Source organism: Triticum aestivum, chromosome 3B (genome assembly GCF_018294505.1).
Source record: "Triticum aestivum cultivar Chinese Spring chromosome 3B, IWGSC CS RefSeq v2.1, whole genome shotgun sequence".
Lineage (NCBI taxonomy): Eukaryota > Viridiplantae > Streptophyta > Magnoliopsida > Poales > Poaceae > Triticum > Triticum aestivum.
The window spans coordinates 349,692,086-349,718,608 of record NC_057801.1 but is presented as its reverse complement, the minus strand read 5'-3'; positions in this window follow the sequence as shown (position 1 = coordinate 349,718,608).

Here is a 26,523-nt window from a genome sequence, read left to right as displayed (position 1 = left end):
CGTAGCTAAGGTAACAAGCTAAACATCGAAGTCCATGTGGAACTACTAGTGAGACTAAAGTCTCTCTACAAAAACATAAATTAAGAAAACGTGAGTACAAATGTACCGAGCAAGACTTACATCGGAACTAGCTACATACGCATCAGTATCAGCAAAGGGATGGTGGGGTTTAACTACAACAAGCCAGCTTTGAGTCAGTGGCTATCCTGAACTACGTCTGCAAGCAACTCTTTTGAGGTGGCGCACACGAGTACACATATTCACCATATCAATACACCACTATGGATCCACTCCCATCTCCCTATGAGAAGGCCATCCATTGCACTCACGCTTATATTGCGCATTTTAGAGTATCCACTTTCACTTGTCTATGAACTGTATAAGCAACCCAGTATTCATTTACCGCGGATGCGGCTATTCGAATAGATCATGCTAACCCTGTAGGGGTGTACTTCTTCACACATGCTCTCGCCACTTACCGCCATGTACACATCATGTATCTCGGCAACCTTCAAGCGGAAGCCTGGCGAGGGTGTCGGCCACGGCCTGACTAACCACACAAGTCTGTAGTCCAGGTTTATCGCCTATTCGGGTTCCATCTGCAGCGAGATCCGGACGGGGTGTGAATCACGACCCCAAACGATGTGTACAGGGTTCCCAAGCCCACCAAACGGGCAACGCTTGGTACACCCGGCCATGGTGCCTAGTTTGTCCCAAGCCCACCTGTATCGGGTGCCAGTTGGTAGACTACTAACACAACCGACAAACACAAGAAACTAGTTGCAACTCCTAGAGAGAGATCGAGTTGATTAATAAGTCGAGAGGGGATGAGTTACCGGAACCCAATGTGTGGTAGAAACTGTCTTGGATCACAGACACAGAACTCAGTTCCTGAAGACGATTTCAATGAGACAACCCACCATGTACTCCTACATGGCCTCTCATCGCTACCTTTACCAAATCGTGCTCACACACTTAACTCTCAACAGAAGGACATGTTCAACACCGTTCTGATCCATCTCGGATGAATTAGACCTAACACAACTCTAGGCAATAGCGGGCATAAAAAACAAGAATGAATGAGTAGGCACATCATGGCTCAAACAAGTCCTACTCATGCTAGTGGGTTTCAACTATTCACTATGGAAAAGACAGGACATTTAGAGGAAAGGGGTTCAACTACCACAACATGTGACTATTGAATCGTTTTTGTCCTAATGTAGTAAAAGAGAGCAGGAGCGAGGGAGTGGGGTCGTATCAGAATGAACAAAGGGTTTTTGCTTGCCTGGCATTTCTAAAGATGATATAGCTCTTTATCGGTGTCATCGAACTCATCGTCAGTACAACGTCTATCGACGGGGGGACAATTACCGGCAACAGAGAGGTAACACAATCAATGCAATGCAGCAATATGATGCATGGATATGACATGGCAATATGCTGTGATTTCAGCTATTGCAGCTAGCAACAGTTTAAATGAAGTTCATTGAACACATGATTGAAATTCAAACTCCATATAAATCATTTCAAATGCCATTCTTGATTTGTCCTAAACAATGGTCATAAGTTGTTGATGCATATATTGTATTTTTCTGATAATGTTTCATATATAAATTATTTCATTTGGAGTTACGGTTGATTTTATATGAATTTTTGAAGTTTAAACTAATTTCTAGAATTTTCTGGATTATTTTTAATACAAAAAATGATTAATTGCATCAGCATTGTGTAAGCATGACGTCAGCGAGTCAACTGAGGCTGACCAGGGTCAAACCTGACCAGTGGGGCCCATTGGTCAATGACCAATTAGTTAACCCAGTCAACTCCCGCGCTGATTGAGTTTGACCTAGCGGTAGGGCCCACTGTCAGTGGAAGTGAGGTGGTTAATTAGGTGGGGTTAGTCCTAATGATGACCATGTCGGTAGTTGCTGGAGTTCGGCCGGCGTCGAGCAAGAACGCGGCGAATGTTCACCGGGGCCGCACTACAGGCGGCAGCTGGACGCGCACGTGGGTCCGCAGGAAAGCCCACAGTGTGGCGCGTCCAGGCATGGTCGTGGGGCTACCGGGACGGGCTGCAGCGGTGAAGGCGGTGCGATTTACAGCGGTTGTGCTATGACTGTGCACGGGCGCGAAGTCGCTAGGTGCTGGCGACCAGAAGACGCAGTTGGGCGGCATCGCCAGGCCACGGGGAGCACGTCGAGCAGCATATCAGTGCGAGGCGAGCTCGGTAGCAAGCAGGGCATCGACCATGGCGGACAGCGGTGCGGGAGCTCGGTGTGCAGCGGCTACGGGATGCGCACGACGGAAAAGACGTAGGGAGAGGGTCAGTGCCTCACAACGAGTCGGCTGGTGTGGATGGAGGGGCCGGGTAGGTGTCAGAATGAGCGGGGTAGCGAGGCGGATGTCGGCAACCCGAGGTTGAAGACGGTGATGGTGGCGGCATTCTGCTGCTCCAGGCCTTCCCTGCATCGAGGAGGAGAGGTAGCGCAGGACGACGGAGCGTCTCGACATGCTGCCTTGGAGCGGGAACGTCAGTGGGCGCGCGGGCGGCATGTGGTGGCAGGCGGAAGCGCTCGGCTGGTCGCGTGCACGAGCTCTAGAGGGAGGGAGAGAGGGCAGCGAGTGAGGGAGAGGAGAGAGGGGCCTCTGGGAATCCCCGTGGCACGAGGCAGAAACTCGGGACAAGGGGAAGCAGGCAGGGAGGAGGTGGAGGCTCGGGCGCGCGCAAGGGCGACACGCCTCTGATAGTTGATAGAGGTTGAAGATAGCGGTGCCCCTGGTGGGTTGGGTCGCCAGGGGGGTGGCTAGGTGGCTGCCTACCGGGCCGTCCAGGTAAGCCAGGCAAGCCCCTCTTTAATTTCTGTTATGTTTCCCATTTTGCAGATTTGTTTTCAATTTGGTTTTGAAACCAATTCAATTTTTTTGCTTCTGGAAATATTTGTGGATGCAATATGGACTAACCCAAAGCCCCGCAAAATATTTCAGAATTATTGGACATATATTTATTTAATATTAGATCTAAATCCAACTCAAATAGCTATTGATTTAATTCAAAGGCCCAAGATAAATTATTTCCGTGATTCTAAAAATATTGGTTTGAATTTTACCTCATGCCAATATTTTCATAGAATAACAGGAACATTTTCTTGGACTCATTTGATAAGATTTTAATGTTGATTATTTCTGAAGTGATTTCTGAGGGTTTCAACTATCCTCAATTCAACTTTTAGAATTTAGACATGATGCCATGATGCTCTCAAGTGTAACTAGTTTCAAGCAGTATTCTAGGGTTGTGACACTCGCCTCCCGGGATTCGACCACTATGTTGTACACGTAACCCTTGGTGTTCCTCCCGAGTTGTTGGCCCAAAGCGATGTGCATCAACCGCTGGAAGGTTGCTCCGGCATTGCGTAACTCGAACGGCAAGCAGGTATAGCAGTACACCCCGCATGGGGTCAAGAAGGCCGTCTTCTCGACGTCCTCCACCGCCATCTTGATCTGATGATAGCCTGAGAAGGCATCCAAGAAGCATAGCAGATAGCATTCGGTGGTGGAGTCAATGATTTGGTCGATGTGTGGAAGGGGGAAAGGGTCCTGAGGGCAAGCCTTGTTCAGGCTCATGAAATCAATGCACATGCGCTCCTTCCCACCCTTCTTGGGGATGATAAACGGGTTCGCCAACCGATCCGGGTGCCGCACCTCCCGAATAACGTCGGCCTGCAGCTTGTGGGTCTCCTGGATGATGAACGACCACTCCTCCGGGGCTTGACGCTGCGCCTTCTGCTTCACGGGGCACGCGTTGGGGCACACCATGAGGTGGTGCTCGATCACCCCACACGGAACGCCGACCAGGTCCATTGCTTCCCATGCAATTATATCCTTGTTTGTGGAGGAAGCCGACCAACGCCTCTTCCTGGTCTCGGGGGAGGCTGGCACCTATGGTGAAGGTAGCGCCCGATTCTTCATCCTCGTTGACCGGCACCTGCTTTGTCTCGGCCCGATCTTGGGAGAACAAATGCTTCTTCTTTCCTGGCGCAGTCCCCGGGGCCTCTGGAGCGCTCCCCGCGTGGCCGCAGCGGCTTTGAAAGTGAGTCTGAGGGCCGTGAGTGCATCCCCAGCGTCTTCCGCCACGGTGAGGACACCACTGCTTCCCGACATCTTCATGATGTTGCAGCTGGGATGCGTTGCCGCCATGAATTTGGTGAGGGCCGGGAACCCTAGGATGGCGTTGTACAGGAGCCCGATGCACGTGACGTCGAAGTCATCGAGCTCGGTGCGGTAGTTGTCGCGCATTACGAAGGTGATGGGGAGGCGAATCTACCCCGGGGGCACGTGGAGCCGCCGACCACTCCAAAGAAGGGATTGGTGGGGAGGAGTTGACCATGAGGCACATGGAGCAGGCCGAATGCCTCCACAGAGAGGACGTTGAGGCCCGTGCCGTCGTTGATGAGGGTCCTGGTGACCGCTATGTTGCATATGGTGGGGGTGCAGAGCATTGGAAGCACACCGGCACCAACCGTGGTCTTGGGGTGATCCCTGGAGTCAAAGGTGAGATCACCCTTGGGCGCAGCCCAGCCTGAAGAGATTGGGAGGCCCCCATCTGGCGAAAGAACTGCTTGACGTGGCGGTCCAAAGGCTGGCGCTTGCAGTCCGCCGAGGATGGCCGCAACAGTGTGGGGCGCTAGCGCCGTGGAACGCTCGATGAACGGGCCACACAGCTCTTCCTAGGAAGCCACCGAGGACTCCGGAAGATTGAGGAACCAAGTGCGTTGCATATCTGTGAGAGCCATAGGGAGCCAATTTTCCATGACCTTGTCATTGCTGCCGGCCTCCCTGATGGCCTCTGCATACATCTGGATGAACTCCGCGGGGTCCATCGCGCCATCATATCATGGCGGCAACCCCAGCCTGAACTTCGGCGTCCATCGCACCCGCCACAAGGTAGGGGAGAAGGCCCGGTGGCCCGCGATACCCTCAAACACACCCGGCTGCCCTCTGAGTGGGACGACGGCCTCCATGGAAGTGAAACGGTGAGAGAGGTGAGAGGCGCAACTAGTGAGGAAGCAATGTTTCGACACTCCCCTACCTGGCATGCCAAATGTTGGATTCAGGGCTCCGCAGACCCAAGAAAGGTTCGAACTCTGGGGCGTGTCCTAAGAACTCAACCTCTTCGGCCAGCCAACTCGCTGCTCCCACGGCCTAGCTCGATGAATAGGAAAGGAAATGCGCTCTGCAGTTTACCCAGGTTTGGGCCACCTTGCGGTGTAAAACCCTACTCCTGCTTTGTGGTGGATTAGCCTCGCGGGGGGGATGAGGATGAACTAGTACAAGGAATAACAGCCTCGCGAGGTCCACTCTGGCGGTGGATCCGAGCTCAAGGGATTTGACCCCCTAGGATCCGTTCTCCGCTACGGTGGTGGCTAGGGTATACTTATAGTGGCCTCGGTCGTCTTCCCCCAAAACTTAGGCGGGATGGGATCCCATAGTGGCCAATTTTGAAGGGGGACAAGTAGTACATCTTATCCTGACGAAAGGTGGTCTTCGCCTGCAAAGCTTCTGGTCGTGACGTAATGGTGGGACAAGTAGTACATCCATCCTGTCGTTCTGGTGGTCAGCAAAAGTGTGGTGGTGCGCCCATCGAGTCGCATGGAATGCGGCAGCGTCGAGTCCTGTTGCTCATGGCTCATGGGGCCGGTGGCAATGTTGGCCACGGGCGACGGGGCGTGGCAGGGAGTACCGTTGCCCACTGGCGCCATCTGAGCAACACGTGCTATTAGGACTGCCCGAACGTCAGCACGAACTCGACGAGTGTCCGCCATGGGAACAACAGACCCAAGAATGGTTCGAACTCTAGAGCATGTGCAAAGAACTCAACCTCACCAGCCAGGCAACTCGCTGCTCTCACGACTTTGCTCGATTAACTGGAAAGGAAATGGACACAACAGTTTACCGAGGTTCGGGCCACCTTGCGGTGTAAAACCCTATTCGTGCTTTCTGGTGGATTAGCCTCGTGGGGGCTGAGGATGAACTAGTACAAGGATGAGCAGCCTCGCGAGGGCTGCTCTGTGGGTGGAATGAGTTCAAGGGGTTCGACCTATGGGGGTCCAATACCTCCTATGGTGGTGGCTAGGCTATACTTTTAGTGACCTTTGTCCTCTTCCCCCAAAGCTTAGGCGGGAAGGAATCCCACAGTGGCCAACTTTGAAGGGGGACAAGTAGTACATCTTATCCAGATGAAAGGTGGTATTCTCCTGCAAAGCTTCTGGTCGTGACGTCGTGCTGGGCTCGATGATGACATCCATCCTGCGGTCCTGGCGGTTTTGGTCTTGTTGTATGTAAACGGTAACCTTTGGTTGATTCCTCGAGACTCTGCGCATGTGCTTGCCTCCTTAGCAATAAAGAGGGAACCTGCCGCTCTGCGCCCGCTGGCGCGTGCCTAGCCTTGGTCGTCATGGATGGTGTCACCTCAGCCTCACGAGGTGAGCGCTTACATAGGAATCTCCGCTCCTCAGGAGGCCGCCTGGGGAGGCAGCTTCTTTTGGAGGTCTTGGTGTCGTCCGCCTCGCAAGGCTTGGCCCCTCGCGAGGGTTTTGTCTTGTCGATGCTAATGATGGGCTCTACCAGGCCGTTGATGGAGCCACGCCGTGGGCCACAGGCAGGCAAGTCTGGGTAACCTGGTTCCTAGAACGCCGACATTTTTGGACAGAAGAAAATGCATTATGTGTTATTTCAAATGGTTGCAACAATATTTTCTAGAATGTTTTTAGTTGTTTGATGAAGACCAGGAGCATTCCTACACTCCCTTGGAGAAAGGCAAGCCACACCCTCCATTTGCATGATTGCAATGCAATGCCATGGTTTATTTTATTAAATTGGCTTAAAATTTGCATTAGCTACATATGTTTTATTCATGGCAATTATTGGAGTATTATTTGATCTTGCTATTGCCATGATGATGGATTTCTAGGACTAATGCTTTGCAGATTGAGGACACTATGTTGCCATTGGATTATTAGGAGCAATGTTATATTTCGTCATGATCATATTGGATATTATGCATTGGAGTATTGTTTTGGATTTGGTGCTACCATATTGGTCTATGATTAGTATCTTGATATTGTCACTTGGATAGTAGCATCATTATCTTTTGATTCATCATGATATTAGTTATATGCTACCCATGAAATATTATGTTATGACTATATTATTCGTTGGATATTGCTATGACTTGGATCATAGGTTGTTATATGATATTGGAGTACCAGTTATCATAACTTTACCTTGGCGACAAATTACGTCATTTCATTGGTCAGGTGCCACCGAACCAAGCTACCAGTGTAGCCACACTTGCCTCAATGGGGAGGCCCTAATTTGTTCTATTACCATGCCTCTCGCTGGTGCCTTTAACTAGCGAAGGTTATGTGCGCACACTGCCCTGATTAGGTAGGCGGACATAAGCCTTGTGTGCCCGAGTTTTAGGTGCTTTTGTCCAAGTTTGGCACCGTTCTATTTTTAGTTTGGCCATGATGTTGTTCGTTCACGAAGGTGGTGGATGTCACGCGGAGACATTAGGGCCACCCATGACTTAGCCCAAACGAAAGTTTATCGGAGTGGACGATAGAGTGTCATGCAACAGACTGGTTTTGTTGGAATGTTTTTAGTCCACCCAAATGGGACCACGAGGCCATGAATTCTATGGTGTGGGTACAATGTACTAACCTCTGTAGAGAGTACAAACTATCGATAGTCGCATCCTCGGTCATGGACACAGTTCGTACTAGGTCACACCGTTCAATCAACACTCATAATGATAGAATGACTTATATATTACTTATGTATATATGTGAGCAGCATCAGTTGGTAGGATGCCGTTTAGGCTTTTGGGATGATCTTGAGGATGAACACCAGATTGTGATGTGGTCATGCAGTGACCATGAGGATGTACTGATCACGAGGTGATTGAAGTGATATATTGCTTGGCCAGATAGCCAAGAGGGAGATGGTTCATGAGATTCGAGATGATGGGTGATCAGTTATTCTAGCATTATCATATTATCATGCATAACTTTTGCTTCCGCATCATAGTAGTTGTTAATAACTTAACCTGTTAAAACTATGTTGTTGTCTTGCCTTGATGCTTTTGGTTGTTGTGAGTTTGCGAGTACATTCAAAGTACTCACCTTGGGTGTCATGCCAGTTTGCAGGTGATGCCGTGGTTGATTGCTTGACGAGGATACCGAACATGCGAGCTAGACCGTGTCCCTGCCATAGTACTTGTGGAGTGAAGTTCATCACCATCGTCGTTGTTCCACTGCTAGAAGTATTCCGCTGCTATGAGTTGTTTCACCGCTAGCATAGAGCTACGTTAGCAGGCGTAGTGTTGCCGTGATTATGTAATCCTTTGCAACATCGGATCCCTTGTACCCTTATCCTCTATAATAAGAGTTGATTTGTTCTATGCCAAGCAGTGTTGTATTCCAAAATACTTGATCTCTGGGCTGGAATACGGGGTGTTCCAGTTCCTCTGAGCCGAGGTGCCATAGGCTTTGGTATAAGAGCAGGTCTTGTTGTAGGACGCCCTACTCAGTGCGAGCTGTAGAAATAGGTAGTATAGAGTATAGATTGTTGATGAGGACATCAATACCATTGTTACACCCATAGCCCCTGGTGCTATACATACTGGACCAATTACTGCTGCGCGCGCACGCCAATTGAATTACTAGGTACTTTTGTTTATTGGTAACAATTCTAATGTTCATGAGAATATGATGCTGCCTAAATTGGATACATTTGTGTTGATTACTAATGAAGGGCCTGACATGGACAAGAGGGATAAACACTAGAGCAGGATCAAGTATGGAGATGAAAGCACGCGCGACGGGAACCAGAATGGTGTTTCTAGTGCATATTTCAGCACTTTGAAGCCTCCGTGATGACATACAAGGACATGGACGAAATATACAAGATGGCCCTTCATAAATATCGTCCATAGCTTATATTAGGAGCCGCGCCACCTTATTCTTTGGCCAGGCCCATGTAATTTCGAAATACTTGAGTGTTGGCTGTTTTTAGAGTCCGTATGTGTGGGGAAACAAGAGTTAGCGTTGGTTTCGGACCCCTCCTCCAAGGGCCACAAAATTCCCCCCTATTCCTCCATATATATAGCCCTTAGGGCACCGTTTAGACTTTGGGTTTTATTTAGATTAAAAGTTCACCATAGCTGCAACTTTGCGTACTTCATTTGTGTTCTACGACCAGACCAAGACGTCACAGAACCCCACCTTGATCAATAAAGCTTTCATCTTATATTCGCAATATCCAGATTGCAATCTTAGTTTCTTGCTTGTTCTTCGTTTGCTTGCAGGAAATAGACCTTCGTGGTCAGGTTGATCGTGCTTTGGTGCAGTCAATAACATCTCGGATTTGGTTTAGCGATTGCTAAGGTGCGACATCCTCGCATGTTCGTAGTCGGATCGTCAAAGTCTACTCATCTAAAACGATAATCCCTGATGAGGACATCAATACCATTGTTACACTCACATCCCCTTCTGCTATACATACTAGACCAATTACTAGAGCTCATGCACGCCAATTAAATTACAAGGTACTTTCGTTTCTTGGTAATGGTTCTAATGTTCATGAGAATATGATGCTGCCTAAATTGGACAGATTTGTTTTGCTTACAAATGAAGGGCCTAGCTTGGAGAAGGATGAACATTGGAGCAAGAACAAGCATGGAGATGATGGTATGCGCAAGGGGAACAAGAACGGAGTTTTAGGTGATGATTTCAGGACTATGAAGCCACCGTAATGAGTGCTTGAAGGCTTGGACGAAATATACAGGATGCCACTTCACAAATTTCGTCCAAAGACTATTATAGGTGATGTGTCACCTTATTATTGGGCCAGGCCTATGTATTTTCGAAATACTTGAGTATAGGATGTTTTTAGAGTCTGTATGTGTGTGGAAACAAGAGTTAGGGTTGGTTTCGGACCCCTCCTCCAAGGGCCACGAAATTCCCCCCTCTTCCTCCATATATACCGCCCTTAGGGCACAGTTTAGACTTTGGGGTTTACTTTAGACTAAAGTTCGTCATAACTGCAACTTCGCGTACTTTGTTTGTGTTCAACGACCAGACAAAGACGTCATAGAACCCCACTTTCTCAATAAAGCTTTCCTCTTAAATTCGCAATATCCAGATTGCAATCTCAGTTTCTTGCATGTTATTCGTTTGCCTGCAGCAAACAGACCCTCGTGGTTAGGTTGATCGTGCTCCGGCGTGGTCAACAACCTCTCAGAGTTGGTTTAGCGATTGTTAAGGCACGATGTCTTCACAGGTTCGTAGTTGGATCATCAAAGTCTACTCCACCAAAAACGATAGCCACTATCTCATCGAAAGGCGGGAGACCTTTGCCTCTATTAAGTGGTATCAGATTTTCAGGTTGCCCAGTGAGATTTTCTAGTTTTTTGTAGTTTAGATCGAGTATGTTCTTCATACCTATAGTCCAGAAAAAAGCAAAAAATGTTTTTAGGGTTAGTTCATGATATCTGAACCAATCTGATCCTTTGCATAATATTTTTAGAGTTTAGCTTTGTTGAATTTACGGTTGCATCGTCGTGTCGAGTTGCTGGTCTTAGCGTCTAGTCCTTTAGAGTTTGCAGTTCTATTCACAAGTTCTCACGTCGAAGCTACCATATATCACCACCGCATCATCATCATCACCGCTGCCATATACCACCACCCTATATTCGCCGCTAATCCAAGTCCATATACGCTACCACCTATCCACCGCCATCACGCCAATCTGAGACCACCTGCAACATATATCCGCCACCAGTATGAGTTCCACCAGATTGATCTCCGCCACCATTCCTAGTCCGAGTCTAGTATTTATTACTCTATTGTCGATTTCCAGATCACGCCATACTCCGAGTCGTGACAGAGTAGGACTCCCAAAATTCCGTGCTACCCGCAGCAGAAAAAATAGTTGCAGTTTAACAAAAAAAAGTCTGGAAAATTCTGGCTAGGCAGTTTTTAGACCATTTGTAGAATTTTCGATTTTTTTTGTTGCAGAGCACAAAAAAGAGGAAAAAAGTGCAAAAAAAGTGAAAACAAAGAAAAAGATTCATAGTGTGCTACTCCCTTGTTTACGTGCAACGCCGTGATTTTGTTAGTATTCTAGGCTCGCGTCTCTAGCATGGTCTAGCCTAGGACCAGCACAGTACCGTCGTTGAGCGTTTATTCTACTTTGCATCTTTGAATTGATTATTGATAACATTTTTGCTACTATATCATATGCCTTCCTAGCTCCACATACATCGACATCGTGCGTTTGACACCACCTAGCAATCTCTCTGTACAAGCTTTGAGAGTTCGGTTACTGATCACCACCTGCTGTTGGGTAAGAACTGGTAAGTATTCGAGATTTGCTTGACGGATTTTTGACACACCACCACCAACAACAACACCACTTCCTAGTAGTCTGTATGATCATATACTTCTGTGTTTTTATTGCTGCTAACCATGGTAGGATCACAAGCCGATGTGACTGATTGGGAGAACATGACGAACAAATAGCTACATGATAAATTTCAGCAAATGATGAGTGGATAGGTGCAAGATGTGCTAAACAGATTTGAAGAGGCCATGGAGAAGATACATGGCATTGAGAAGACGTTCGAAACAAAGATCGATAACAAGTTTAATGAATTGCTCGTGCGTCTTCCACAACCACCACCGACTGCACCTGTCTCACCTCTACAACAACAACAACAACAAAAACAACAACAACAACAACAACAACGTCACCTTCCAAATCAAGTGGGACGAGCACTGCGCGTTCCCCTTAAGCCTGGTCAAACTTCTGGTGCCGCTACAACTACTGTTGATGCTTCTATGGCTTCTGCTGCTGCCAATGAAGAGGACGTTTATGAGGGCGATTACGAGGACGAGGTTGATCAAAATCAGCACTATGTGCAACCACCAGCAACACCACCAGGTTGTCCTCATGCCTATAATTGTAGGGTTACACCACCACCTCACATACGATATTATGACCATGTTTCTAAGCTGAAATTGAATGTTCCACCATTTCAAGGTTGATACATTCCTGATGTCTATCTTACTTGGGAGATAGAAATTGAACAATGTTTCACATGCTTACAATATCCTGAGGATAGATGTGTTACTGTTGCTTTTTGTGAATTCACTAGCTTTGCTTCTGTTTGGTGGTCTGAACATTATAGATTATATCCTATTCTAGCTACTTGGGCTGCTTTGAAAACTGCTATGCGTACTCATTGGGTTCCACCATATTATCAACGTGAATTGCTTCAAAAATTGCAGTGTTTAAGACAAGATTTTTTTTGTAGAGGAATATTATCTGGAATTGCAAACTGTATGATGAGATGTGGTATTATTGAGGATAACGACGCTATGCTTGCATGTTTTATGGGTGGATTAAATAAAGAGATTCAGACCATTTTAGAGTATAACGAATATAATAATATCACTCGGTTATTCCATCTTTCTTGAAAAGCTGAACGTGAAGTGCAGGATCGACAGGCATTGGCGCGGACCAACTTTTCTACAGGTCGACCTTCATCATGGACACAACCATCTCCAGCCGTGATACAAGAAGGAGGCACAACCACCACTATCTGCCAAGAGCACACCTGTCAGGCCTGCACAAAGCACTTCTTCTTCCATGGCATCAGCAGGGCACACAAGTGATATTATTTGTCGTTGTTGTAAGGGAAGAGGTCATTATGCGGGAGAATGCAAATCTCAGTGTGTGATGATTGCCACTGAGGATGGTGGGTATGAGTTCGCTAGTGACTATGATGAGGAGACTCTAGCTCTTACTACAACTGAAGGACACGGTGGAGATGGTTCTGAACATGGGATGCAATATGTGGCTGCTGAAGACGCTGATAGTTATGAAAGTTTAATTGCTCAACGTGTTTTGAGTGTGCAGGTCACACAAGCTGAGCAAAAATCAGAGGCACAATTTGTTTCATACAAAGGGAGTTGCGAAGGAACGTTCTATTCTTGTCATCATAGATGGAGGGAGCTGCAAGAATTTGGCTAGTATGGAGATGATGGAGAAGCTATCTCTCACCACAAGACCACAACCACATCCTTACTACATACTATGGTTCAACAACAGCAGCAAAGTTAAGGTAACACGTACTGTTCGTGTGCATTTAAGTATCTCTACATATGCTGATTAAGTTGATTGTGATGTGGCACCCATGCAAGCATGTTCCTTATAACTTGGTTGACCATGGAAATTTGATAAAAAATTTGTACACTATGGTAGAAGCATTAAGTATACTCTTGTTCATAAGGATAAACATATTACTTTGCTTCCTATGTCTCCTGATTCCATTTTGAACGATGATATTAATAGAGCTAATAAAGCAAAACAAGAGAAAAATAAGAGTGAAAATCATATTGTGGCAAAAGAATTTGAGCAACAAATGAAGCCTTATAATAAACCATCTAGTCTTGCTTCTGAAACTAAATTGAAAAGTGCATGTTTGCTTGCCATAAAATGTGATATTGATGAGCTAGATTTTAGCAAATCTGTTTGCTATGTTTTTGTGTGCAAAGAGGCATTATTTTCATTCGAGGACGTGGCTTCCTCTTTGCCTCGTGTTGTCACTAACATTTTGCAGGAGTTCGTTAATGTCTTTCCACAAGACGTGCCATCGGATTACCACCTATTCGATGGATTGAGCATTAGATTTACTTAATTCCCGGTGCATTGCTAGCCAACTGTGCACCATACCGTACCAATCCAGACGAGATGAAGGAGATTATGCCTCAGGTACAGGAGCTGCTCGACAAAGGTTATATATGTGAATCCCTTAGTCCCTGTGCTATTCCTATTATTCTAGTGCCGAAAAAGGATGGTACATCACATATGTGTGTTGATTGTAGAGGCATTAATAATATTACTATTCCTTATCGTCATCCTATTCCTAGGCTAGATGATATGCTTAATGATTTGAGTGGCTCTACAATATTCTGCAAAGTTGATTTGCGTAGTGGATACCATCAAATTCGTATGAAATTGGGAGATGAATGGAAAACATCATTTAAAACTAAGTTTGGCGTATATGAGTGGTTAGTCATGCCTTTTGGGTTAACTAATGCACGTAGTACATTTCATGAGATTAATGACCGAAGTTTTACGTGCTTTCATTGGACAATTTGTGGTAGTCTATTTTGTTGTAATACTGATTTATAGTAGATATTTAGAGGAATATTTGGAACATTTATGTGCTGTTTTTATTGCTCTACGTGATGCACATTTGTTTGGTAACCTTGGGAAGTGCACCTTTTGCACTGACCGAGTATATTTTCTTGGCAATGTTGTTAATTCACAGGGAATTGAAGTTGATAAAGCCATGATTGAAGCTATTGAGAGTTGGCCACAACCCAAAAGGGTCACACACGTGAGGAGTTTTTTGGCCTCGCTGGTTTCTATAGGCGTTTTGTGAGAGATCTCAGCACCATTGCTGCACCTCTTACAAAGAAGGATGTGCCTTTTATTTGGGGTACCGCACAGGAAGAAGCCTTCACGGTATTGAAAGATAAGTTGACACATGCTCCTTTACTCCAACTTCCTGATTTTAATAAGACTTTTGAGCTTGAATGTGATGCTAGTGGAATTGGATTAGGCGGTGTGTTATTACAAGATGGCAAACCTGTTGCGTACTATCAAGGGTTTGGTGCGAGATATGCCAAGGGATGGCTTATCACGGTGGGACCTAGTAAGACATCACCGGTGCCTGGAAACGGAATAAGGCCTAAACATGTACGCCGATGCATCTTACCCAGGTTCGGGGCTCTCCTAGGAGATAACACCCCTATTTCTGCTCTGCGGGGTCTCCGCATGATCACTAGATCAAAATGTAGCTACAAGCTCGCTCCTTGAGATATTCGGCTAGAGGAGGAAGAAGGGCTAGGCTAGCTCTATTCCTCTCTCTATGTGTGTGTATCCTCTAAGAGGCTCAACACTTTGCATGGGTTCCCTGGGCCATCAGTGTCTATGGCCGCCGGCTTCTCCACCGCCTGCTGGGGCCCGCCGCTTGGTGGGTCTCGCCGGCTGCCAGGCTCTCGGCCGATAGGTAGGGCCCGCCGCCTGTGGGTCTTGTCGGCTGCTCATCACTGTAGCCCTACCTCTGATGACGAGGGATTGGTCGTGGGGAGCGTGGCAATAGTACACGCCTCCTGGTGGGTGTTCACTATAGCCACACCCCGTCTTATTTGGTTAATGGCACACAAACTTCAAGGGAAGGGGAGGGACGGCTGTTGGGAGTCGGCCTCTGTCGGTGTCAAAACCGGCGGATCTTGGGTAGGGGGTCCCGAACTGTGCGTCTAAGGCTAATGGTAACAGGAGGCGGGGGACACGATGTTTACCCAGGTTCGGGCCCTTTCTATGGAGGTAATACCCTACTTCCTACTTGATTGATCTTGATGAATATGAGTATTACAAGAGTTGATCTACCACGAGATCGTAATGGCTAAACCCTAGAAGTCTAGCCTATGAGATTATGATTGTTGTGACTAAATTCTAGAAGTCTAAACACTCCAGTTTATATAGATACCAGGGGAGCTAGGGTTACACAAAGTCGGTTACAGAGAAAGGAATCTACATATCTGAATCACCAAGCTTGCCTTCCACGCTAAGGAGAGTCCCATCCGGACACAGACGAAGTCTTCTAAGTTGTATCTTCATAGTCCAACAGTCCGGCTAAAGATATAGTCCGGCTGTTCGAGGACCCCTTAGTCCAGGATTCCCTCAGTAGCCCTTGAACCAGGCTTCAATGACGATGAGTCCGGAGCGCAGATTGTCTTCGGCACTACAAGGCGGGTTCCTTCTCTGAACACTTCAAAGTAAATTCCGAACACAAGAATCATGTCCGGCTCTGCAAAACAAGTTCCACACACAGTCGTAGAGAGTATAATATTTCACGAGTCCAATCCGCTGACAACTTTTTGTAGCGTGACATCATGCCACTGCCCAGTCATTATTCGAACCATTTTTTAGCCTGCCACTCTGTGTTTCGAGGTGCGGTTTCACTGGCACGTCTTGTCAAAGCAGAGATCGTGTCCTCTTATCACGGGATTCTCATCGATACGGGCATGGGTAACCCAACCGTGCCATCTGCACGGCGCTTCAGGAATAGGCGGATTTTAAGGCGAGCTGGGAGGTGCATAACTTTTATTTCCTTTATAAGGGGATAAGGATTTCATCCTCATTCACCCACGCCTTCTCCTTCCTCTGCCCATCCATTCTCAAGCTCCAGTGCCCAAGCTCTAGCTTTCTCCGCCCAAAAAAGCACCCCAACCATGTCCGGATCCGGAGCTGGAGGCAAGTGGATGGCCTCCTCCGTCAAGAAGGAGGACATCAAGAAGCTCCGGGAGGCTGGGTACCTGGCCAAGGACATTGCTCATCGACTTCCAGCTAAGGGACAGATCATCCCCACCCAGAGCCCCAAGAGAGGGTGGTATTTCTCACCCATGTCGTCCGCGGGTTGGGATTCCCCCTCCACCCGTTTTTCCGTGGACTGATGTTTTACTACGGGCTGGACTTCCATGATTTGGCCCCCAACTCTATCCTCAATATCTCGGCATTCATTGTCGTGTGCGAGGCCTTTCTCCGGATCCCACCTCACTTCGGCCTATGGCTGAAGACCTTCAATGTGAAGCAAGGTGGTGAGCGGCCAACAAACTGAGTGCGGGGGCGCCATGGTGGGCAAGATGCCCAACGTCACCTGGCCCGAGGGCTCCTTTGTGGAGACGGTGAAGGGGTGGCAGTCGGGATGGTTCTACATCACTGAGCCGCGCGACACCAACCGGGCGGCGGCCCCCAAATTCCGACCTGGAGTCCCGATGAGGCTCACCTCCTGGCAAGAGAAGGGCCTGCCCTGGGGCTCTCTGGACGAGCCGACAGTGCTTCAGACACGCGTCTAGAATATGATAATCAGGAAATTCAAGCTTGTCAACGTGGTCCAGATTATGCTCGTCCTCCGGATTCTTCCATGCCAACGCCAGACTTGCCACCTGTGGGAGTACGACCCGGCCAAGCACCAGACTCTGTGCTGGATGTGCACCAGGGAGATGTCGGGCGCGGAGGTGGCCCATCTGGGGAACTACATCTCGAACTGCAAACTCCCGGAGGAGGAGTGGCAGTTCGGCAAGCAGCCATACTCCCGCGCGCACCCGCCACCCATGGTGAGTCCTCAACTCTTTCTTTTTTCTCTTTAGTTGTCGGGTTCTTCTTTGCCGCCTGACCAGTCGGTCATGATGCAGATCTTTACCACCCGGTCGGCAGCCAACGCCCTAGAGCAGAGCCACGAGTATCTGCCCGACGGGTCGGTGAGTGACGCGGCCGACCCCAACTTGGGGGCGGCCGCCCTGGAAGAAGACGATGCCACGGGTGGCGGTGGTGTAGCAGGCGGCTCTGGAGGTGGAGGCGGCCTTGAAGATTGGCGGACGATGATGATGAGGAGAATGCGTCGTGCTGCCCGCCGGTCGCCGAACAGGCGAGCGCGAGCTCATCACCTGCGTCGACTACCCCAGGCGGCACACCAAAGCGCCGAGCCGGCTTATCGCTGTACGGTAGCAGGCCAAAGAAATCCAAGAGCTCGGCGGCAGCGACCAAGTGGGAGGAGGCCTCCGCAAAGGTAGCCCAATTTCAGAAGACCGTGCAGCAGCCCGAGATGGTGTCTACGTAAGTGTTTGATTCCTCTCACGTCCTTTTTTCTTTTTCCTTGCAACTTTGTTCAGAATTATTTTTTATTTTTCTTGAACAGGGCCCCACTCTCCCTTAGCGGTCCGACGCCCCCTCCATGGTCGGGACGGCGGAGGGTGATACGTCTCCAACGTATCTATAATTTTTGATTGCTCCATGCTACTTTATCTACTGTTTTGGACTATATTGGGCTTTATTTTCCACTTTTATATTATTTTTGGGACTAACTTATTAACCAGAGGCCCAGCCCAGAATTGTTGTTTTTGGCCTATTTCAGTGTTTCGAAGAAACGGAATATCAAATGGAGTCCAAACGGAATGAAACCTTCGGGAATGTGATTTTCTCACAGAACGTGATCCAGGAGACTTGGACCCTGCTCCAAGCAACAAAAGAGGCGGTCACGAGGGTGGGGGGCGCGCCCCCTACCTCGTGGGCCCCCTGTTGCTCCACCGACGTACTCCTTCCTCCTATATATACCTACGTATCCCCAAACAATTAGAACAGGAGCCAAAAACCTAATTCCACCACCGCAACCTTCTGTATCCATGAGATCCCATCTTGGGGCCTGTTCCGGAGCTCCGCCGGAGGGGGCATCCACCACGGAGGGCTTCTACATCAACACCATAGCCCCTTCGATGAAGTGTGAGTAGTTTAGTTTAGACCTTCGGGTCCATAGCTAGTAGCTAGATGGCTTCTTCTCTCTTTTTGGATCTCAATACAATGTTCTCCCCCTCTCTCATGGAGATCTATTCGATGTAATCTTATTTTTGCGGTGTGTTTGTTGAGACCGATGAATTATGGGTTTATGATCAAGTATTATCTATGGAAAATATTTGAATCTTCTCTAAATTCTTTTATGTATGATTGAGTTATCTTTGCAAGTCTCTTCGAATTATCCTTTTTGGTTTGGCCAACTAGATTGGTAGTTCTTGCAATGGGAGAAGTGCTTAGCTTTGGGTTCAATCTTGCGGTGTCCTTTCCCAGTGACAGCAGGGGCAGCAAGGCACGTATTGTATTGTTACCATCGAGGATAACAAGATGGGTTTTTTTTATCATATTGCATGAATTTATCCCTCTACATCATGTCATCTTGCTTAAGGTGTTACTCTATTTTTAACTTAATACTCTAGATGCATGCTGGATAGCGGTCGATGAGTGGAGTAATAGTAGTAGATGCAGAATTGTTTCGATCTACTTGTCTTGGATTTGATGCCTATATACATGATCATTACCTACATATACTCATAACTATGCTCAATTCTGTCAATTGTTCAACAGTAATTTGTTCACCCACCATAGAAAATCTATGCTCTTGAGAGAAGACACTAGTGAAACCTATGGCCCCCGGGTCTATTCTCATCATATCAATCTCTATCTCTTTATTACTTGCTTTGTTTTTACTTTGCCTTTTACTTTTTACTTTGCATCTATCTATCAAAAATACCAAAAATATTATTTATCATCTCTATCTAATCTCACTCTCATAAGTGATCGTGAAGGGATTGACAACCCCTAATCGCGTTGGTTGCGAGTAGCTATCGTTTTGTGTAGGTACGAGGGACTTGTGCGTGGTATCCTACTGGATTGATACCTTGGTTCTCAAAAACTGAGGGAAATACTTACGCTACTTTGCTGCATCGTCCTCTCCTCTTCGGGGAAATCCAACGCAGTGCTCAAGAGGTAGCAAGAAGAATTTCTGGCGCCGTTGTCGGGGAGCCTCACGCAAGCAAGTCAACCATACCAAGTACCCATCGCAATCCCTATCTCTCGCATTACATTATTTGCCATTTGCCTCTCGTTATCCTCTCCCCCACTTCACCCTTGCCGTTTTATTCGCCCTCTCTTTCCCAATCTCCTCCACTCTTTCCCGTTTGCCTTTTCCCGTTGCCTTTCTGTTTGCTTGTGTGTTGGATTACTTGTTGCCATGGCGCAAGATAATACCAAATTGTGTGATTTCTCGAATACCAATAATAATGATTTCCTTAGTATTCCGATTGCTCCTCTTAATAATGATGAGTCTTGTGAAATCAATATCGCTTTGCTGAATCTTGTTATGAAAGATCAATTCGCCGGCCTTCCTAGTGAAGATGCCGCTACTCATCTAAATAATTTTGTTGATTTGTGTGATATGCAAAAGAAGAAAGATACAGATAACAATATTGTCAAACTTAAGTTATTTCCGTTTTCACTTAGAGATCGTGCTAAAGTTTGGTTTTCGTCTTTGCCTAAAAATAGTATTGATTCTTGGAACAAGTGCAAAGATGCTTTTATCTCTAAGTATTTTCCTCCCGCTAAGATCATCACTCTTAAGAATGATATTATGAATTTTAAACAACTTGATCATGAGCATGTTGCCCAATATTGGGAAAGAATGAAATTGATGCTTCGCAATTGCCCTACTCATGGTTTGAATTTATGGATGATCATACAAAAATTTTATGTCGGATTGAATTTTGCTTCTAGAAATCTTTTAGATTGGGCCGCGCGAGGCACGTTTATGGAAATTACGTTAGGAGATGCTACAAAATTGCTTGACAATATTATGGCTAATTATTCTCAATGGCACACCGAAAGATCTTCTAGTAAAAAAGTGCATGCTATAGAAGAAATTAGTGTTTTGAGTGAAAAGATGGATGAACTTATGAAGATGTTTGCTCCTAAAAATACTCCTCTTGATCCCAATGATATGCCTTTATCTACTTTGCTTGAGAATAATAATGAATCTATGGATGTGATTTTTTTTGGTAGGAATAGTTTTGGAAACAATGCTTATAGAGGGAATTTTAATCCTAGGCCTTATCCTAGTAATCCTTCTAATAATTATGGAAATTCCTAAAACAACTCTTATGGAAATTTTAATAAAATGCCCTCTGAATTTGAGAGTAGTGTTAAAGAGTTTATGAATTCGCAAAAGAATTTTAATGCTTTGCTTGAAGAGAAATTTCTTAAAGTTGATGATTTGGCTAGGAACGTTGATAAATTTCTCTTGAACTTGATTCTTTAAAGCTTAGATCTATTCCTCCTAAGAATGATATCAATGAGTCTCTCAAACCCATGAGAATTTCCATTGATGAGTGCAAAGAAAGAACCGCTAGGATGCGTGCTTTCAAAGATGCCTTTATTAAAGCGTGTTGTTCCAATTCCTATGAAAATCAAGATGAAGATCTAAAAGTTATTAATGTGTCCCCCATTAAATCTTTGTTTTGGAATATGAATCTTGATGAAACTGAATATGATCTTCCTTTACCTAGAAGGCGGTCTAAGAATTCAGAGTTTCTAGATCTTGATGATGAAATTGAAGAAAGTGGGATTGAAAGAAATAAAAACCTAGATGTTGCTAAACCCACTATTTTGGATCTCAAGGAATTTAATTATGAAATTGCTCTTTGATTGGTTGTATTTCCTTGTTGCAATCCGTGCTAGATTCTCCTCATGCTTATAGTCAAAATAAGGCCTTTACCCGAACACATTGTTGATGCCTTGATGCAATCTTATGAAGAAAAACTTGAGTTGAAATTTTCTATCCCTAGAAAACTCTATGATGAGTGGGAACCTACTATTAAAATTAAAATTAAAGATTATGAGTTTCATGCTTTGTGTGATTTGGGTGCTAGTGTCTTCACTATTCCCAAAACTTTGTGTGATTTGCTAGATTTCTGTGATTTTGATGATTGCTCTCTAAACTTGCATCTTGCGGATTCCACTATTAAAAAGCCTATAGGAAGAATTAATGATGTTCTTATTGTTCCAAATAGGAATTATGTGCCCGTAGATTTTATTGTTCTTGATATAGATTGCAATCCTTCATGTCCTATTATTCTTGGTAGACCTTTCCTTAGAACGATTGGTGCAATTATTGATATGAAGGAAGGGAATATTAGATTCCAATTTCCCTTAAAGAAGGGCATGGAACACTTCCCTAGAAAGAAAATAAAATTACCATATGAATCTATCATGAGAGCCACTTATGGATTGCCTACCAAAGATGGCAATACCTAGATCTATCCTTGCTTTTATGCCTAGCTAGGGGCGTTAAACGATAGCGCTTGTTGGGAGGCAACCCAATTTATTTTGTATTTTTTGTTTTTGCTTATGTTTAGGAATAAATAATCCATCTAGCCTCTGTCTGGATGTGGTTTTATCTTTTAATTAGTGTTTGTGCCAAGTAGAACCTATAGGATAACCTATGATGATAGTTAATTTGATTCTGCTGAAAAACAGAAACTTTGCACGCACGATTATAATTTTGTTAAATCACAGGAACATGCTTTTGCGTTGATTCTTTTTGCTGACATTCAATAAAAAAATTGTACAGGACTTCCTATTTTTGTAGAATTTGTAGAGTTCCAGAAGTTTGCGTTAGTTACAGATTGCTACAGACTGTTCTGTTTTTGACAGATTCTGTTTTACTTGTGTTGTTTGCTTATTTTGATGAATCTATGGCTAGTAAGATAGTTTATAATCCATAGAGAAGTTGGAATACAGTAGGTTTAACACCTTAAATAAAGAATGAGTTCATTACAGTACCTTAAGTAGTTCCTTGTTTTCTTTCTCTAATGGAGCTCACGAGATTTCTGTTGAGTTTTGTGTTGTGAAGTTTTCAAGTTTTGAGTGAATTCTTTTGATGGATTATGGAACAAGGAGTGGCAAGAGCCTAAGCTTGGGGATGCCCATGGCACCCCCAAGATAATCAAATGACACTAAAAATTCAAAGCTTGGGGATGCCCCGGAAGGCATCCCCTCTTTTGTCAACTTCCATCGGTAATTTACTTGGAGCTATATTTTTATTCACCACATGATGTGTGTTTTGCTTGGAGCATCTTGTATTATTTGCGTCTTTGCTTGTTAGTTTACCACAATCGTCCTTGCTGTACACACCTTTTGAGAGAGCCATACATGAATTGGAAATTTTATAATACTCTATGTGCTTCACTTATATCTTTTGAGCTTGATAGTTTTGCTCCTAGTACTTCACCTATATGTTTTGAGCGTGATAATTTTGCTCTAGTGCTTCACTTAGATCTTTTAGAGCATGGTGGTGGATTTGTTTTAAAGGAACTATTGATCTCTCATGCTTCACTTAGATTATTTTGAGAGTCATTAATAGCATGGTAATTTGCTTAATGTTAATATACTTGGTATTCAAGATATGTGAAGCTTTCTTTTGAGTGAATTGAATACTAAGATAAGTTGGATGCTTGATAATTGTTTTGAGATATGGAGGTGATAATATCAAAGTCGTGCTAGTTGGGTGACTATGAATTTGAAGAATGCTTGTGTTGAAGTCTGCAAGTCCCGTAGCATGCACGTATGGTTAAAGTTGTGTAACAAATTTGAAACATGAAGTGTACCTGGCTTGTGCATCCTTATGAGTGGCGGTCGGGGACGAGCGATGGTCTTTTCCTACCAATATATCCCCCTAGGAGCATGCACGTAGTACTTGATTTTTGATGACTTCTAATTTTTTTGCAATAATTATATGAGTTCTTTTGACTAATGTTGAGTCCATGGATTATACGCACTCTCACCTTTCCGCCTTTGCTAGCCTCTTCGGTACCGTGCATTGCCCTTTCTCACCTTGAGAGTTGGTGCAAACTTCGCTGGTGCATCCAAACCCCGTGATACGATACGCTCTATCACACATAAACCTCCTTATATCTTCCTCAAAACAGCCACCATACCTACCTATCATGGCATTTCCATATCCATTCCGAGATATATTGCGATGCAACTTCCATCATCATCATCATGACATACATTACTTTTGTCATATTGCCATTGCATGATCATGTAGTTGACATCGTATTTGAGGCAAAGCCACCATGCATTATTTCTCATACATGTCACTCTTGATTCATTGCACCATCCCGGTACACCGCCGGAGGCATTCATATAGAGTCATATATTGTTCTAAGTTTCGAGTTGTAATCCTTATGTTGTAAGCAATAGAAGTGTAATAATCATCATTGTTAGAGCATTGCCAAAAAAGAAAAAAAAAAAGAAAAAAGAAAAAAAAAGAAAGGCCAAAAAAAGGCCCAAAAGAAAAAAAAGAGAAAAGAAAAAAGGGCAATGCTACTATCTCTTTTTCCACACTTGTGCTTCAAAGTAGCACCTTGTCCTTCATATAGTGAGTCTCGTATATTGTGCTTCGAAGTAGCACCTTGTTCTTCATGTAGTGAGTCTCATAAAGTTGTCCTTTTTATACTAGTGGGAATTTTTCATTATAGAACTTGGCTTGTATATTCCTACGATGGGCTTCCTCAAATGCCCTAGGCCTTCATGAGCAAGCGAGTTGGATGCACACCCACTAGTTTTATTTTGTTGAGGATTCATAGCTCTAGTGCATCCGTTGCATGTCAATCCCTACTCCTCATGTTGACAGCAATTGATGGGCATCTCCATAGCCCGTTGATTATCCTCGTCAATGTGAGACTTTCTCCTTTTTTTGTCTTCTCCACACAATCCCCATCATCATATTCTATTCCACCCATAGTGCTATATCCATGGCTCACGCTCATGTATTGTGTGAAGGTTGAAAAAGTTTGAGATTATTTAAGTATGAAACAATTGCTTGGCTTGTCATCGGGGGTATAGAAGTTGGGAACGTCTTGGTGTGACGAAAATGAAGCATAGCCTAACTATATGATTTTGTAGGGATGAACTTTCTTGTGCCATGCTATTTTGAGAAGACATGATTGCTTTGATTAGTATGCTTGAAGTATTATTATTTTTGTGTCAATATGAACTTTTGTCTTGAATCTTTCGGATCTGAATATTCATATCACAATTAAGAAGATTTATATTGAAATTATGCCAAAGTATCACTCTGCATCAAAAATTCTTTTTTATCATTTACCTACTCGAGGACGAGCAGGAATTAAGCTTAGGGATGTCTAATACGTCTCCAACGTATCTATAATTATTGATTGCTCCATGCTACTTTATCTACTGTTTTGGACTATATTTGGCTTTATTTTCCACTTTTATATTATTTTTGGGACTAACCTATTAACCGGAGGCCAAGCCCAGAATTGCTGTTTTTTGCCTATTATAGTGTTTCGAAGAAACGGAATATCAAACGGAGTCCAAACGGAATGAAACCTTCGGGAATGTGATTTTCTCACCGAACGTGATCCATGAGACTTGGACCCTGCTCCAAGGAACAAAAGAGGAAGTCACGAGGGTGGGGGGCGCCCCCCCTGGGCGCGCCCCCTACCTTGTGGGCCCGTTGTTGGTCCACCGACGTACTCCTTCCTCCTATATATACCTACGTATCCCCAAGCGACCAGAACATGAGCCAAAAACATAATTCCACCGCCGCAACCTTCTGTATTCACGAGGTCTCATCTTGGGGCCTATTCCGGAGCTCCGCTCGAGGGGGGATCCACCATGGAGGGCTTCTACATCAACACCATAGCCCCTCCGATGAAGTGTGAGTAGTTTACTTCAGACCTTCGGGTCCATAGCTAGTAGCTAGATGGCTTCTTCTCTCTTTTTGGATCTCAATACAATGTTCTCCCCCTCTCTCGTGGAGATCTATTCGATGTAATCTTCTATTTGCGGTGTGTTTGTTGAGATCGATGAATTGTGGGTTTATGATCCAGTATTATCTATGGAAAATATTTGAATCTTCTCTGAATTCTTTTATGTATGATTGAGTTATCTTTGCAAGTCTCTTCGAATTATCCTTTTTGGTTTGGCCAACTAGATTGGTAATTCTTGCAATGGGAGAAGTGCTTAGCTTTGGGTTCAATCTTGCGATGTCCTTTCCCATTGACAGTAGGGGCAGCAAGGCACGTATTGTATTGTTGCCATCGAGGATAACAAGATGGGGTTTTTATCTTATTGCATGAATTTATCCCTCTACATCATGTCATCTTGCTTAGGGCGTTACTCTGTTTTTAACTTAATACTCTAGATGCATGCTGGATAGCGGTCGATGAGTGGAGTAATAGTAGTAGATGAAGAATCGTTTCGATCTACTTGTCTTGGATGTGATGCCTATATACATGATCATTACCTAGATATACTCATAACTATGCTCAATTCTGTCAATTGCTCAACAGTAATTTGTTCACCCATCATAGAAAATCTATGCTCTTGAGAGAAGCCACTAGTGAAACCTATGGCCCCCGGGTCTATTCTCATCATATCAATCTCTATCTCTTTATTACTTGCTTTGTTTTTACTTTGCCTTTTACTTTTTACTTTGCATCTATCTATCAAAAATACCAAAAATATTATTTATCATTTCTATCAGATCTCACTCTCGTAAGTGACCGTGAAGGGATTGACAACCCCTAATTGCGTTGGTTGCGAGTAGCTATCGTTTTGTGTAGGTACGAGGGACTTGTGCGTGGTCTCCTACTGGATTGATACCTTGGTTCTCAAAAACTGAGGGAAATACTTACGCTACTTTGCTGCATCATCCTCTCCTCTTCGGGGAAATCCAACGCAGTGCTCAAGAGGTAGCAGAGGGCTCCGCCAACACCCGCCGCGTGGAACCACATGCTTAGCTCTAGGCAGCAACGGAGAGGAACGCGCAGGAGGCGCGCTAAGAGCGGGAAGAGGCGGAGCGGCAGAGGGCGGAGGCGGCCAAGGTGGCGCAGGAGGAGGCAGACGTGGCCGCTAAGGCCCAGGCCGACGCCGCGGCCAAGGCCCAAATGGACACCGCGGCCAAAGCGCAAGTGGATGAGGTCGCACGCGGCCAGGATCCGCAACTTCTCATCCCCCTTAGCATCGCGCCACCCGCAC